General features: G+C 32.4%; 1 protein-coding gene across 3 annotated transcripts in view; it reads left to right on the top strand.

Moving 5' to 3' along the window:
• Positions 1-17,573, top strand: part of LOC128988892 (uncharacterized) — a 157,003-nt gene that overhangs the window by 22,564 nt on the left and 116,866 nt on the right. For 2 of the 3 annotated variants that reach the window (XM_054410649.1, XM_054410651.1), the window contains exon 2: positions 4,780-4,807. The exons of the other annotated variant lie outside the window; for it this stretch is intronic. The gene's annotated coding sequence lies outside the window, so the exon portion shown is untranslated. The remainder of the gene's footprint in view (positions 1-4,779; positions 4,808-17,573) is intronic. 3 annotated transcript variants of the gene reach the window in all.

Genomic DNA, 17,573 nt, shown 5'->3' with positions numbered 1-17,573 from the left:
TTATACTCGTATGATTGTAATCAAATAATTTATTATAAAAAATTATACCGCACCAAATTACAATTTCAGTTTAGTTTTAGTTTTCTTCGCTGATCAAGTCAGTATTTAAAAGATTAATGTCAAAATAATTAACCCCATTTAATGTTTGTTTGAAAAAAAAAAACACAGCAGCAACACGTAATGAAGTATATACACTTATCATTATGTATATTCTTCAATGAGATTACCTTTCCGATCTCAAAGTCAAAGTGAAATCGACTGACGTGAAATGAGTTATGAGAAAGGACATGAAAGAAGATATTGTTTAAGATAAAAGCGATATCTTGTCTGTTGTAAAGAGCCAGTCAAGGCACCGATGGCTTTTAATATCAGCATATTACATCGACAAGAGGTATCACTTTGTGCTTAGCAATATCAGATTCGTTTTACTCAGTTTGTGTTTTGAGATTTCGTGATACACAATTACATGATAATTTGATTTGTTTGCAAAAGATAAATAATTTATTTAGTGATTAATCTTTAAGCTTGTTTTTTCGTCTTTAGTTTATGAACTATTTAAACAATTTAACTTTCAAAATCAGTTATTTAAGAATTTATGAACGTAAGATAGGAAAATGATGAACATGTGTTAACATATTTAATAAATATAAAGTTTTGTGTCGAATTGTTGATGGTGATTTAACTATCCAACTTCCAAAACCAATGTATTATGGATGTGTAAATATTTTACTCACATTGCTTGTATTAACTTTGATAACTTAAGCTTAATTTTTATTGAAATTAATTTTAACAGTCCCGAATCTGTCTGTGCATGCACAGAATTATAATTTTTCAAACCACTAGTCCATTCATTTCAGGAATATCCATTTAGAGAATTGTAAAAAAACTGGATTTGAAACTGTTCACAAACAGTTTGTTTGTAAATATCAATTTGTTAGATTACGTTTAAACAATAATAATTTGAAATCCATAATGAGGATTAAAAAAATTCTAATAGGTGTTTCTTTTCATTTTATTTGTCCATACACCAAAGGGGTATTTTATATACTGTGCTGCATTGTATACGGTATTATGTAAAACAATCTGTTCACTGTAAAAGACACCAAGTGGAACACAATGTAGAATGTTGTAATTACTCGTTTGCCTATGCATAAGTAAATACACTTTTAGTTCATTCAATATACAGGGTGTTTTTTTAAAAACTTTCATCTTTATTTATGTAAAAACCGCAATAGATAGAAATATGCAGTTTGCGGGAATCATCTATTGACGTAGGGGGCCCAATTGTTTTGAATTCAACGTTACATTCACATTCCCCCCCTTTCCCCCCCTGCCCCCAACTTATTTTTTTTAAATAGCAAGGTACCGCTCGTGACATATCAAATGAAAGAGCATAAAAAAGAAAATGTTTGATGAAAAAAAATTAAAAATCGGTTCATAAATTTGCGAGATATTTCCCCCCCCCCTTCCCCGGAACTTGATTTTTTTTTATAGCAAAGTACCCCTTGTGACATATCAAATGAAAGAGCATGAAAAAAGAAAATTTTTGGTGAAATTTATTTGTCATTTGATATGTCACAAGGGCGGGTACCTTGCTATTAAAAAACAAGTTATGGGTAGGGGAAAAAGGGGGGGATTATCTCACAAATTCATGAGCCGATTTTAAATTTTTTTCCACCAAAAATTTTCTTTTTTCATGCTCTTTCATTTGATATGTACAAGGGGTACTTTGCTATTAAAAAAAATCAAGTTCCGGGGAAGGGGGGGGGAAATATCTCGCAAATTTATGAACCGATTTTTATTTTTTTTTTCATCAAACATTTTCTTTTTTCATGCTCTTTCATTTGATATGTCACAAGGGGTACCTTGCTATTTAAAAAAAATAAGTTGGGGGCAGGGGGGAAGGGGGGGAATGTGAATGTAATGTTGAATTCAAAACAATTTGGCCCCCTACTTCAATAGATGATTCCCGCAAACTGCATATTCCTATCTATTGCGGTTTTCACATAAATAAAGATGCAAGTTTTTAAAAAAACACCCTGTATGAACTGTTACAGAGACAGTTTAAGTTTGACTAGTTGAAGCATTCATGATATTCCTACATCCTCCCTGTAGGATTGCTAACAGATATCAAAGTTCCTGTTTAATCACTTTAGGACGGAACAGGACAGATTTATCTAAACCAAGTTACCTGTGAAGCACTCAGATTCAATCGTACTACAAGCTGGTCTTAAAAATAGTTATTATTATGCAACAATAAATTGTGGTTGTTTCAATACATCCATTGCGGGGCTGTGTTCATTGTTGAAAATCAGCTGACATAAATTACATCAGCTGTCTATTTCTATTTTCGTAAACTTAATTTTACAAAGTATGTAGTTTCAATAAAATATTATTATAGTTCGGCCGCTTAGAAAGCGACCTCCTCCAGCATTGGTTTAGCATTAGCGCGCGAGTCGTTTTCTAAGCGGCCGAACTATAATAATGTAGTTTTTTCTTATTTACTACTATTAATCATCCCGTTAAATTTTATATGTTACTGTAAAAATCCCTTCATTGGTACTTCAACCAATTGCAATATTAAACATACCCCCGCCGCAGCAAACCTGCAGACTAAGCGAATTTCCATTTGACTGATTGGATTTACACTGAAATGTCTACTTAAAAATATAACATTTATTCCAGATTTAAATAGAACTAGTTTAACACGTACTTAGGTTTGCTGCATCAGGGAGGGTAAAACTGTTTTTTGTCAAATGTGAATAGTTAGTAAGAAATAAAAACATTTTCCAAATTTGATCAAAATATGTTCACAAACAAGCAAAAACTACAACAGTTTACTTATTCTCCATAAGAATAACATGGGAATTTTAAATTTACAATTTTTTGGAATTTTCTCTGTAACCATTAGGCGCATAATAACGCTTCAATATACTAAATTATTTGTTTTTTTAAGCTCTACAAAATGGTTTGGAAAGAAATTGCTAAATTTGATGTTTTTTGGGTCAAAAATGGGAAAAACCTTTTTTTACCCCATAAAACCCCCCGTAAACCCCCGTTCCCATGGTCCGATCATGCTGGATCGCGAACTCGTTCGAATAAACGTACGTTTACACGTTTGTACCAAATTTCGTCAAAATCGGATCATTTTTGCTCGAGTTATCGTGCTGACGGACACATATATATATATATATATATATATATATATATATATATATATATATATATATATATATATAATATATATATATATATATATAAATATATATATATGAATTTGAACGGATGGTGTTTTTAGCCTCTAGGGACCTCAAAACGAAAAAAAAATTGGTCCCGCGTCCAGGTCTTACCATGAGTACTACGGTAATAGCTTATTCCCTATATGGGAAATTCGCTAATACTACAGTAATTTGGACAGTAGTGCTTGATCCTGTAAAACACGTATTTTCTCATTGAAAACGCTTCTAGAAGATACGGTGCTGCAAGGGTTTTAATAAAAGAGACTGAAAACCAATTAGTTGGCAGTAAACTGTAATTCACACAGCCAATGTAGTTTTAAAGATAATTATAAAACAGGGTATTTTAACTCACCCACGACAGTAATTTTAATTGCTTAAATTCTTTTGATGTGTTTACCAACCGATGGATTTATTTTAAATTGCCTTATGATTTTCATATCAAATCACAGATTCTCATAATCTTACTAATATTATGAATGTGAAAGTTTGTGTGTTTGTTTGGATTGAGCTGAAAATTGTTATGGTGATAGCACGTTCTTGATTAACATATAGACATACTCTTATCTCAAAGATCCTTTCGAGCTCTGCCCCATTGGCTCTAAAGATTTCCATGTTAACCTTACCAGGGCCTATAGATTTTTGGTTAAATGATTTTTTTTAAGTTGGAGAAAATGCAAGAAATAACAGTGATTGTCAAAATTCACACAACACATACCAGCTAAAGTAATTCTTTAAAATTAGGTTAAGCTGACTGGTGTAAGTGACAAATATGCATGTTGTATTGAGTAATATGTGGTCCACAACGAGTTGGGTGAAAAAGTGGTTAAGAGGTTTTCGAAATAAACCAGAAGAACATTTTCATTTATCAATTTAACCTTATTTTGTTTCGTCCATTTAATGAATTGCTGGTATGTAATTGCACATGGTACCTTTGTTTTGATTTTGGTGGCAAAAGATTAGCACAAACAGTTTGTGCTCTCATTTCTATCTCGTCAACATCACTTTCACTAACTGATATTTTAAAATCAACCTTCATTTAACTTCCACCAACTTAGGTTAAGAATACGCGAGTATCAACAGGAACAAGTCGGATCAACAATTAAAATTGTCAACTGATCAGCTGAACAGCTGATTAATTGACGTTCGAAGCATTACAATTGTACTTCTTTTCTCTCAATCCTTGAACCTCATTGGTCCGTTACCCGTGTTGATATGAAATGAAACTATGCTGATATGAAAGTAAACAGCTATTAAGTGAAACTTTTCAATTCTAAGAACTGAACTGAAATGACTACTTTAAAAAACGGTCGTAGGTAAAGATATTTTTCCTATACAGGGTGTGTCAAAAACTGAGGAGACAACCATCAACTTGAGACACCTTACGTGGGACACCCTGTATACGTTGATATATTTAACCCATGCCAATATTCGAAGTTCCGATAAATTGTTTTACCACATACCAGTTTAACCACATAATAGTTTTAAACACCCACAACGAGCTCTTTTGTGACTTTTTTTAATTGTTGTTATTTTGTTACAGGTAGGAACCCCGTTTTTATCTAAGAAAGGTAAGATTGCGTTTTGTGCTACAAATAATAGTTGTACTGGTAGCATGTGATAAAGGCGAAATCCCGTAGGCAGGTAGTTAAAAACGAAAGAGTTTGTAATCAAAAATAGCACACATTGGCTTTAACTGTCATGGATTGATTCACAAATATTTCTTTTATTCAGGCATCGACAGTCTTGTTTGGTGATTTCGGTGGCTCAGTGATCAAAGGCGTGACTTACTTTAACGTCGTGTGTTCGCTCCCCGGCGCTGGCAATAAATATTGTGTCATCATTACAGTCTTCTTGTCATTTGTCTTTGTTAGATGTGTTCAACGTACAGACTTGAAACCCATTTGAAAAGGCAAATTCAAGGGTTAAAGGGGACCATCAGGGTACTTTGGTACTATACGGAGGCCACCCTTGTACATCGCGCTGCGGCGGTTATGTTAGGTTGGGTTATTATAAATAGAAAAATACGATTCATCCAGTATCATTCGATTCATAACGGAAAGTCCTACAAACATATTTATGATAACCCAACATAGCATAACCAATACAGCGCGCTGTACAAGGTTGGCCTACGTATAATACTTAAGTACCTCCATCAGTTACACAATTAAGCTATTGATGGTCTACTCAAACTGAGTAGGCTTTTTATAGCTCTAAAGATTTTCACGACAAATATTTTTTTCTTTAAAGTAAAGGTTCTCAGGGTTGATGTCACACTTTTACTGTAGATCCAACAATAAGACTGAAAGATTAAAACTATGTTTACATTAGCAACACCATTGACTTTATCAATGAAATACATTCCTACGGTTTATTCGTGTCGTTTATTATCAAACAATGCCTCTAGGATGTTAATATACATGCCGAGCATCCTTGGTCGTAGACGACCACTTGACTTTAGCCACCACGGTGCCTGTTTTGGGCTGCATCTGGTTTACGTCGAAATGTGCAGCACTGTTTATACATCAAGGGCAGACGGGGGTTTCAAGTACTTCATATCTCCTGTAATGGTTTAAGCCACTTCGAGATAGTTTTCCATACTTGGACCTGTCGAGACAGTGTCCTGATCGTCTGTGCTGAGTTGGTTCTCACTTGAAAGAATGTGTTTAACAATGTGTTTATTTTATGGACATACCAAGACATTTTCATGTCATAGTGCGTGGAACAAGTGTAAAAATCTTTCACTTCCGGAGACCAGCACCATACTTTGGGAATCGACTAAATACATCTAAAAGAGTGAAAATCAGCCGGGAGGCAAGCTTTAAAATAATTACGTCACGGACAGTGACATCATCAAAATGGCCGCTCAGCCGATTATAAGAATGCCGCATATCTCGGCAACCGCGTAACCGATTTTGACGTATGACATCTTATTTGAAAGGTCTAATCATTGTCTATAAAAAAGGTAATTACACTTATAGCGATTAAACCAACGGTTTCTTTGTATTTTGTAAGAAATTAATTTTTTACCCCCCACAAAATGGGTTTTTTGGATTTTTCATTTGGAAAAATTAAAATAATCAAAATTTACTTTCCACCCATGAATTCAGCTTAAAAAAATGAACAATTTAGTATTTTTAATCATCATTCTATGTGTATTTGTTACCGAGATATTGAAAGTGGTAAACTCAGAACACTGTTTCCCATGTTATTCTTATGGAAAAAATAAAATTCTATATTTCGGTTATTTTTTAACATATCTTAATAAAACTCGGTATGTGGCTTCACCTAGTTGATCTACTTGATAATGACTATTAAATAATTATATTTTACATTGACATGGCAGCAGACATGCGTACTCATTTTCCGAGTTTTTAGTATTTTGTAAAATTTTTTCTTAAATATTTGAAATGTTGATGTATCTAAATTAAGGGTAATAAAAATTAATTTCTTACAAAATACAAAGAAACCGTTGGTTTAATCGCTATAAGTGTAATTACCTTTTTTATAGACAATGATTAGACCTTTCAAATAAGATGTCATACGTCAAAATCGGTTACGCGGTTGCCGAGATATGCGGCATTCTTATAATCGGCTGAGCGGCCATTTTGATGATGTCACTGTCCGTGACGTAATTATTTTAAAGCTTGCCTCCCGGCTGATTTTCACTCTTTTCGATGTATTTAGTCGATTCCCAAAGTATGGTGCTGGTCTCCGGAAGTGAAAGATTACTATGTAATATGTTGCTTGTTCCACGCACTATCAATACCTATACAAAATGAAGTTATTAAATCAAGTTAAGTTATAAAGTTATAAAGAAGAATGGTAATTCAACTTTTATTTATATAAATGTTTTCTTTTTTCTTCGATCCATAATCTAGCATACAACATTCTGAACAAAAGTATTCTGGCTTCTCAATTAAACATAAGTTAAAACCCTAGTTTAAACGAATTTAATACCGGATATTAATTGAGTTTCTTTACCTCAGTTTTCGGTACATTGTGTTGTATTGTCAATGTAGTTGAGCTAGAGTGGCAGAAGCCGAGCTCACCTGACTTAAACAGACTGTACATGTACAATGATTGACAATAGCGTCCACTTTTAAGTTGGAATCTATGTATGATAATCACCACTGTAAACAAACAACCACTTTGATTATGTTTATATATTACTGTGTTTTATTTATCACCCCATTCTACATGGGGCTTTATAATTAGAAGTGCTACATATAGCTATTGCTTCAGGACAATAGAGTGTCAAATCACTTACTAGGCGTGACCACTATCTTCTATTATATGCGGATTTTTATGTTGTTTCACCCATTAATATCAAGTTTATATTTACTCAAAACCGTATGTAACATAACATACAAATGGATGTAGACATAATAAAATTTTGTTTGAACAATAACGTATATGTTTTTGTTAATTAATCATCGTATATTTTACTCTCATTTTTAACATTATTTTAAAAACATTATCTTATATCTTTTATTAAGAATGAGTTATCTATTTTTAACCTATTTGTAAACGTGAATCTGTTATAAAAATCAAGTTAATGCAATTTAAGAGCAATTTGGGTAATTCTTTTAGAGTGCATACTTCTTTAGTAATTAGTATTCATGTTATTCATAGACAGAGTTGCTTTGGCTTTAAGGGATGAAGGTCATAAAAGTGACTGATGACGACTAATTTCTCTTCTCCCTTGAATTCTCCCACCTCCTGGCCATTTCCCTCCATTCCTGAGTTTCCATTTCCAATTCCCTTTTGTTCAACTCGGAAATCGCATCCAGTTCCATTCCTACGTTATTTACTTACTTGCAAAATCTGTTGTCAACGGAGAATTCAATAAGAAACGTAATACACTTTTTAGGTTTTTAGTTTTGTCGGTTTTATTGATGTCAGTGAGGATTCATTACTTCTTTATGAATCAGAATAATATTTTCTGGGTCTTGTACTTTTTTTTATTAAAATATCGTATTCAAAACTATTTTTTTATGACCCAAAACATGGCCTTGTCATTGTTTGTTGGGTTTTCAAATATTCTTTTATGAAATGAGAAATATTCGTATTGTATGAAAGAATAAGATTATGTATATTAAAATGTATTTTACACAATTTACCTTATATCCAAATAATAATCATTTATTTAATGTCTTAAATTATCTATTAAAATTAATTTTCAAAGATATTTAGTAATTTAACCAATAAAAATAATATTAATCAGCATATTAGCATATTATGTACAAATCCATGTGTTATATTTTTATTTGATTCTAGAATTATGTTAGCGGTTAGTTCATTAATTCCTAATACAACAAATAAATACATGTTGTTTTCCATGTTGTTGTGTTGTTGTTGTGTTTTGTCCATGTTGATGTGTTTTACATGTTGTTATACTTCTCTAATTTTACCAGGCTTTGACACATATTGATATTAGTTTGAAACCTATTTTGACCATTTATTATTTTTTTAGGCTATAAGTATATTCAACAACCGCAACATATGTTAAAACCCCTGAATTAGTCGGGAGCTTCAAATTAACATAAATCATATTGTGTAAAAAATTAAAATTAAATTAAATAATATATTTGAATTTTTATTTAATCAAAGCTAAGCCTCACAAGATGGTTCAGTAGTGTGGTAGTGTTCAGTCCCTGAGGTGGGTCGGCCCACGCAGCGCTGTTCATTGTTACGAGGGAAGTTAGTTGTATTATTGTCAACCCTGCCTCTTTATAACAGGACGACAATTTCCGAGGGAAACCTTGCCGCGTTTTCTAAACACGGTCGGCTGGTTCGAAATGTTCTTTTTTAATCAAAAAGGTAGCATTAACTTCATAATATAAATTATCTGACCCAAATGTCTCAAATAAATATGTGGACTTCAAATCATCAAAATTAATAGATACGTTTTTATGCTTTACTTATACATAAATGATTTATCATATTTATTATTTATAAGTAAATTTTCCATTAATGTTTTAGACAGTGACCAATTCCGAAATTTCAAATAAAAATATCGTTACATATCAAATTTTTTAGGAATGTGTATTTTTTGCTATACTGTATTCGTACACAAATAAAATAACGTGAGAATGTATTATGTATGTGTGTGATTATGTATTATGTATTACGTGTGTGTGTATTATCTTTGACTATCAATACATCATTCTAGCGTAACTGAATCATCGACTGTTGTCATCTTTGCTGAACAATATTGCATTTCGAATTTACTATGTTAGTTAATAAGTTTTGAACGTGTATAAAAATTATATTGTTAAAAATAACTACGAACGTTGAGGAAAGACATTCTATCAGAAATGTGAAGTTGTAATATCAGCAGAATATTAAAAATAATGTTTTTTTTTTAGTATACCTTGAACACTTATAGTGGAACCTCTATGGCAAGTCATCCTTGATAACAAAAGCCATACTCAAACACCTTATACACACACACACACAAACACCCTTAACCCCAAGTAGCTTATAGCAAGTAACTGTTATTGTAAACATAGATAAGAATGTGTGTAGCTCAGTTGGCAGCGTACGGACTTTGGGCCCAAGGCAGCGATGTCGTGGGGTTGGAACCTGGTCACTGCCGCAAACATTTTTTCAGTACAGTTCACCTTTGTACTGTATCGGTCACCCCTTGCTTTGCTGTATATGTTCCACGCACAGATCCGTATTATATGTGGGAAGGCAAATGCAAAGTTAAAAGAGGTAACCAACCTCTTAAAAAAACTCAACCTTGATAAGAAGTCTTATTTGATCATCCCCATGAGATACATTGTTGTTCAGGTTCTACTCTAGATACTTAAAAGTTATAGCACGTACAATACAGAGAGATTTTTTTATGATGAAAAAGGTGCTTACAACATATACAGGGTGTCCCGGAACTCTCTACCAATATTTTAGGACATTGAACCTGGATAAGAAACGTACCTAAATATCATATTTAAATTGTCCGGAAGTCCTTAGTTACTCACACAGCCGCCATTTTGTTTTTTTCGGTTATTATTTTTTTCTAAAGAATGGTTAAACATACGAAATTGAAACTTTGCACAAACCTTTATGACAACTAGACAAAGCTACAAAAAAATTATGACGATTTTTCAAATTCATAAAACAAAATGGCGGCCATTTAAAATTTTCTTTCTTAAATAACTCAAAAACCATTGATTTTACAAAAATTTTAAATGACCGCCATTTTGTTTTATGAACTTGAATAATCGTGATAATTTTTTGGTAGCTTTGTCTAGTTGTCATAAATGTTTGTGCAAAGTTTTCATTTGGTATGTTCAACCGTTCTTTAGAAAAAAATTAATAACAGAAAAAAACAAAATGGCGGCTGTGTGAGTAACTAAGGACTTCCGGACAGTTTAAATATGATATTTAGTTAAGTTTCTTACCCAGGAGCAATGCCCTAAAATATTGGTAGAGAGTTCCGGGACACCCTGTATAGCTAAATAAGATTTCCTTAGGTCAAATAAGATACGTAAAGCTCAGATCTTTAAGGTATAAAGTAAAAACATTATGTATCAAACAAAATGTGTAATTTCTTCCTTCAATTTTACTTTCGGGAATGGATGCAGCTCGTCCTGCCAGGTGTTGCATGAAGAGTAGGTTCACAGCTGACTGGGTCAAATAAAATTGTCTCTATGGATTACATTATTACTCCCCAAATTCCAGGGTGCATGGTTGATGGCTGATATAAATAAAGGGAGAGTGAATAAATTATACGTAATTTTTGTTACTCACTGTTATCAGCAAGTTCTTTGGTTAAAATGTATTAAAATCCCAACCTTATGATCTAGTAAACCTGGGTCTTCTCTTTTCTTTCCTCGGGACTCAACAATCAACCTATTACCAGGCGAGCATTATGTACTCAGCTGCCCGCTATATAGGCAGTAAAACCTCGATAACAAGACTCTCATTGTGATAACCTAATATGACTAGTTCTTGTTATCAAGGTTTACTACTTATACTTATAGGTTTCAACATCCGGTTGGAGGTCAAATGAATTCTAGGGTATTTTTAAATAACACTTGTTATAGAGAGTGACTTGTTCAAGGATCTTGATATCGAGATTCCACTGTAGTTGAAGATATAAGTATAATTCAATATGTCATGACAGCGACACCGATCAGTATTGATCAGATTAAGAGGTTTACGGGTTAAGCCCGAGTGTACACAGCGCAAACACCCCCGAGAAGTGAACAACAAACATCGGCAACGTCTTATCACTTGGTTATCACTTCCTCAAGGCGTTTCCGGCCCTGCCTTTGATCCTGCCGTCCTGGAGCTCAGATCCTGGGAAGTGTTTGACATATTGCAACTCCCTTACCTCGTTTGGAACCCCCTTAACTAGTAGAGTGAGAAACCTGTGGTTAGTTCACTGTTAAAACATATTTTGAAAATATTTTGAAGACGCATAGTTATATTTTATTCAGATTTAAAATAAATGTATGTATATTCTTTTCCTGCTAATTAAAACATTTTTTTCGAGAGTTTTAAAACATATGATATTAGGCCCTCCTGTATTTTGCAAAATCCAAAGGTTTAGGTTAAGAAATCTTATGTTAAAAATTAACGATTGCGAAATCAAACTAAGAGTAACTTTTTTTTAGCAGCATGAACTTTATTATATTTTTAACATAACACAACCAAAACCAACATTAACTAAATTTTTGCAAAAACTAAAAAAAGGAAAGTTAGTTTGTTATAGTTTCGTGCATTAATTGGACCTCGCCAACAAGTTTTGTAAACTTGGTGAGGCCAAGCTGTTAGTTTTATTATCATAAATAAATATATTTGAATTTTAACAGTTTGAAATTAGTTTACTGGCACATACAAAGTTAAAATCTATATTCTTTCGTAAAAAATCATAGTATATATCAACAACGTAACATCTACCTTGCCAACCATAGACACAAAAAGGTATATATCTCTTGTTTTGCTACAGTAACTCACTAGTTAGTTTCAGTTCAAATAAAATGCCCGAAAAAGAGTAAAACATATCAAGCAACGTTAAAAGTCCGTTTGATATTTTTTTATTTTTTATTTATTTTATAACTGTTAAGGCACGTTTCTACTTAGGAAGAGGACAATTTCGTACTCAAAATTGATCGTGTAGAAAACATTATTACCAATTTAAAATTCTGACAAATAAATTTGTAAAGATGTGTTTAAAACGTGTTTTTTTTTACTTAATTTTTTGACTCTTTATCAACATTAGTGAATGTTTAATGAATGAGTGATTTTTGTTTGATTTATCAAATGAGGTGTTGTTTGTTTTCGTTGTTGCAGCCTTAAAGCACCTGTTTGTTGTTATGATTAAAAAAACATTCTCTCCTTTCTTGGTCCAACGAGCACACGTAAGTCAAAAATGAAATCTTTCAAAATTTTACTAGTCAATTGCCCTCACCGTGAAAATATTAAATCATGAATTTAAACACCATTATTTTCTTGGTGACAGGATAACCGAGCCCGAAGGGGAGGCTGTAGGGATGACAGCACTAAAAGTGACTAATGGTCACTAATTTATACTTTTCTCGCGTAGCTCCTATATTTAAATTCTTCTTGGAGATATTGCTCATGCATAGTAAACTACACTTTGTGTATTTACAGTACTTTATAATTCAAGTAAAATCTATGTGTTCATGTTTTATTAGACGGCTACTCAATCGTAATTTGGCAATAGTTTAGGTCTATTTTATAAAATATTTTAAGTTGGTGTATTTTTGTAATGTAGTTCTAAATTTAAGGTAAAAAAGTCCAATATGTAATAATTTTTACCTAACCCGCCATTTTAAACTTCCCTATCCCAAGCGTGATGTATACAACTTCCTTACTTCTCGAGTGATGTAAAGTTGAAAAAAAAAAAACTCACTCGGTGATGTAATGAAACCCATTAAAGTAACATTGAGCGCTTAAAAAATATACCTCTATGGAGGCATCGACGTTCAATGCTAGAAATCAGCTGTAGGCTTGAATTTTAATGTTATGTTTTGAAGAATTTTCCTAATTTAACTTTTGTTTGTAAATGAACGTTACTGTTAGAAGATGAGTGAAATGGATAGTGAAAAAATACTGTTCGTATTCCCTGTATATTGTCGGGTCAGGTAAAATCTTGTACGTAACACGTTACGCAAGAGCGTGTTTACATCACTTAGGTAAATTATGCAACTCGCTTCCGCTCGTTGCACAACATTCACCTGCGTGATGTAAAAACGCTCTTACTACACTTGTAAGGTAAATAGCTATTATTTTATATTAGGCCTACATTAATTTGCCAATATCACCAATATTACCAATATTCATAATTGGTCAATTTAATTGGCTCAAGCGTGTTTTAATTCGAGTGTTTGAACTGTTAGGATGAATAACAACCAAGCGAAGTACGGAACGTCCCATTGGTGCAACCTCGTATTAATAGATCATCTCGTGGAATATTCAAATTACTAACCTCTACAACATTTCGCTTAGCGTTGAACAATGCTAATATTTTTACTCAATAAAAATAAACATTTTTATTTCAAATCTGTTCAATTGTAATTTTTGATATTTTCAAAGTTGGTTATGTACAAAAACTGACCGATTAAACCTATAAAGTTTTGTTATCATATTCATTTGCGAAAAACTTTATATAAAATTACTTTTCTACGATGTTATTTTACTACTGATGTACTAAAACCCGTTTATTATCGTTATTTGACCAGTATACCATATGTTCCGATATGGGTCATCCAATTAGAGTGTTCAAATACACGATCGCCTTTGTAAACAACGATGTGTGCTAGTCGTCGTATATTGTGTAACCTGTGCATATTACTTATATTTTCTTATTGATAATCACATACCTAAACGAGTTAAAAAATAATAATGTCACTATAATATTTTGTCCTTCTGAGAAACTTACAGTACAAAAATATTAATAAATAAATACTCAAAGTGTAAATTACAGTTATAAAAACATGAATTCTTACATGAAGAGGTACAGACAGCACTGCTACACGTAGAGGAATGTAGGAATTTAATACTTCAGTCCACAGAGGTGGTCGAGTAATAAAGTGTCCGATATGTCGCAGGAGAATGACTTCTGAGCTGGATTTTCCCTATTAAGATATACAATATTTTTCATGTATTTGAAACATTCTGATCGTAATTGTCAGATGGAATCAGTCATGTAATGAACTAGTTTATATTCATAATCTTGAACTAGGTGTCAGAATGTATGTATTATAGAATAGAGTTGGTTTTTGTTTATCCGTCCGTACCAGATTATAGCTATTTACCTTACAAGTGTAGTATGAGCGTTTTTACATCACGCAGGTGAAGGTTGTGCAACGAGCGGAAGCGAGTTGCATAATTTACCGAAGTGATGTAAACACGCTCTTGCGTAACGTGTAACGTACAAGATTTTACCTGACCCGACAATATACAGGAGGTTACGAACAATATTAATCATTATCCATTTCACTCATCTTCAAACAGTAACGTTCATTTACAAACAAAAGCTAGGTTAGGAAAATTCTTCAAACATAACAATAAAATTCAAGAGCACAGCTGATTTCTAGCGTTGAACGTCGTTGGCTCCATAGAGGTATATTTTTAAGTTAATCACTCAATGTTATTTAAATGGGTTTCATTACATCACCGAGTGAGTTTTTGATACTTTACATCACTCGAGAAGTAAGGAAGTTGTATACATCACGCTTGGGATAGGGAAGTTTAACATGGCGAGTTAGGTAAAATAAATACTTACTGAACCAGTGTTGCTAATATTGTTTTCATAAATGTACATTATGAGTTTGGCCTAAAGTAAAACCAAATTGTCTTGAAATCATCTTGTACTCAAAGTTAAGTTGAATTGTTTGATGTAAATATTGATAGGTATCATGACAAAAAAAGGAAGACTTAAATATTTTGGTTTCCTCTATTTTGGATTTACTTGTTTTAATTTCGATGTTTATTAAATTATGCCCCGTCACACAACTGACTGGACGATACAGCATTCCATGAAAATATAATTGGTTTAGTTTCCATTCTGTTTTAAGCCGGATAATTTTCCGTGTCTGTTTTACATTTCCTTTAAGAGATTGTATAACTTTGAACTAGTTAGAGCGGTTTTGGAAAATCCGGCCAACTTTTTGTTTTAAACAACTTTACTCTCTGTGAAATTAGAACCCTTAGTAAACATTGAAACTTTTGCAAACCTCTTAAGGAAAAAACGCTTACGTACTTTCCTTAAAAGAGAGTGGTTGAAATCTGTTTACTTCAAAGCACCCCGTGAATTATTGTAAATATTTTTTAACATTTCAACTCAAAAATGTAATTTTTAATTAAGAAAGAAATAACAAACTGTATAAAACCAAAATGTTACCCTACAATAAAAGTTAATACTACAATATTTTATGAACGACCTTATTCATACCACTTGCTTAAAATATAGGGCTACATATATTCAGAATCCTTATATATAATACGTGAAGGCAATTTATACGAAACACTACTCTCCCTTATTAATGGACGGATTTTTACAAACGATGTATCAAAATGAAGTATTTTTTGTGTAGACACCCCCTTTCACCAATTCCTGTAATAAAAGTCCTCGGGCTTTGCCCCACAGACCAACAAAAACCCAATGTATTTCTTATGAAAAAATGATTTTGTTTACTTAAACAGACGCATAATTTGTATTAATTACAGACGTTCATAGTAAACAAATGATACACACAAGATCGTTCGTATTCAGTTTCGATAGCTGGAATGGAGTGATTGATTACATTATCTTTGAGTTTACTCTTTTTAAGTCATCGGAAATAATTATGACTGTCGCTTTGAAATAACACCTCTAATACTTTGCAATTGCTCGAATTTGAGCAACAGGTGCACTAGTATAAAACATTCAGATACTAATAAAATTAACAAATTACGGAAAGTTAATTTTTTGAGTTGTCGACATCTAAAATTGTTTTCAATGTAAGAAACTGACTAAAAAATTACAGGGGTTTTTCATTGTGTTAAAGTTTATAAATCACAAGACACAACTAAACGGCTTGGTTTATTTTTAGTTAAAACAGTAACTGTACAGTTAAACGTGTAATTTATCTTGTAAATTATCAATAAAATTTGTAGTTATGAATTAAAACCTAACGATTTAGTAGTTATTTAAACATATCTCTGAATAGCTAAATTTGTTGTCTTGTACATGCTGTAGTTAAACTCGTGGTTTTGTAGATTATTGTAATTATTACATTTAGTTGTGTAACCAAACGAACAGTTAGTTATCTACACATACTTCCAACGATATTACATCACGTTATGTAGTTACACTTGTGATACTTGTGTGTACATATAGATTAAACTTTTAGTTATGTATTTCATCGTTTAATTTCATACTAACACGAGTGTGGTAAATGTTTAGTTAAACTGGAAAATAAAATATGGTAATAAGAATGTAGTTAGTATTGAAGTTGAATGCTATGCTTTAAATTCCTAGTTGTGAGGTAAACCTTTTACTAATAATTTTTAGTAGTTTACGCAACGATTGCGTTAAGTGTGTCTTTACGACACGAGTAGAACATTTAAGGCACGAGCCTTGGCGAGTGCCTTAAAAACTTCTACGAGTGTCGTAAAGACTATTAACGCGAGTTGCGTACACTACTTTACCTACGACTGTTGGGAAGTAGCTATTACCGTAGGTGGCACGGTAAGACCTAGACCCGGGACCGATTTACTTTTTCATTTTTGATGTCCCCAGAGGCCAAAACACCATTCGTTTAAATTTTTATATATGTATATATATATATATATATAAACGTCCGTGAACGCGATAACTTGAGTAATTTTTGTCCGATTTTGATGAAATTTGGTTTAAAGGTGTAAAGCGGGATAAACTTGAATGAGTTCGCGAACCAGCACGATCGGACCATGGGAACGGGGCTTTACGGGGGATTTTATGGGGTAAAAATTGGTTTTCTCACTTTTGACCCTCAAAACACAAAATTTCCTGATTTCTCTTTAGACCTTTTTAAAGAGCTTAAAAAACAAATAATTTAGTATATAAAAGTATTTTTGTTCAATTATTAGTAACGGAGAAAATTTAAAAAATTGTAAATTTAAAATTCCCATGTTATTCTTATGGAGAATATTGTCAAATGTTGTAGTTTGCTTGTTTATGGATATATTTTGATCAAACTTGGCAAATTTATTTATTTTGTACTAAGCTATCAATATTTTACTCAAAACACACTTTATTAGTTTCCTTGTAGCAGCAAACCTAGGTACTCGTTAAACCTAATGTTATTAAAATATATTTAACTGAAAATCAATTCA

Source organism: Macrosteles quadrilineatus, unplaced genomic scaffold (genome assembly GCF_028750875.1).
Source record: "Macrosteles quadrilineatus isolate MER2022 unplaced genomic scaffold, UCM_ALF_1.0 Scaffold_3__2_contigs__length_128488019, whole genome shotgun sequence".
NCBI classification, from domain to species: domain Eukaryota; kingdom Metazoa; phylum Arthropoda; class Insecta; order Hemiptera; family Cicadellidae; genus Macrosteles; species Macrosteles quadrilineatus.
This window is presented reverse-complemented; position numbering and strand designations above follow the sequence as displayed.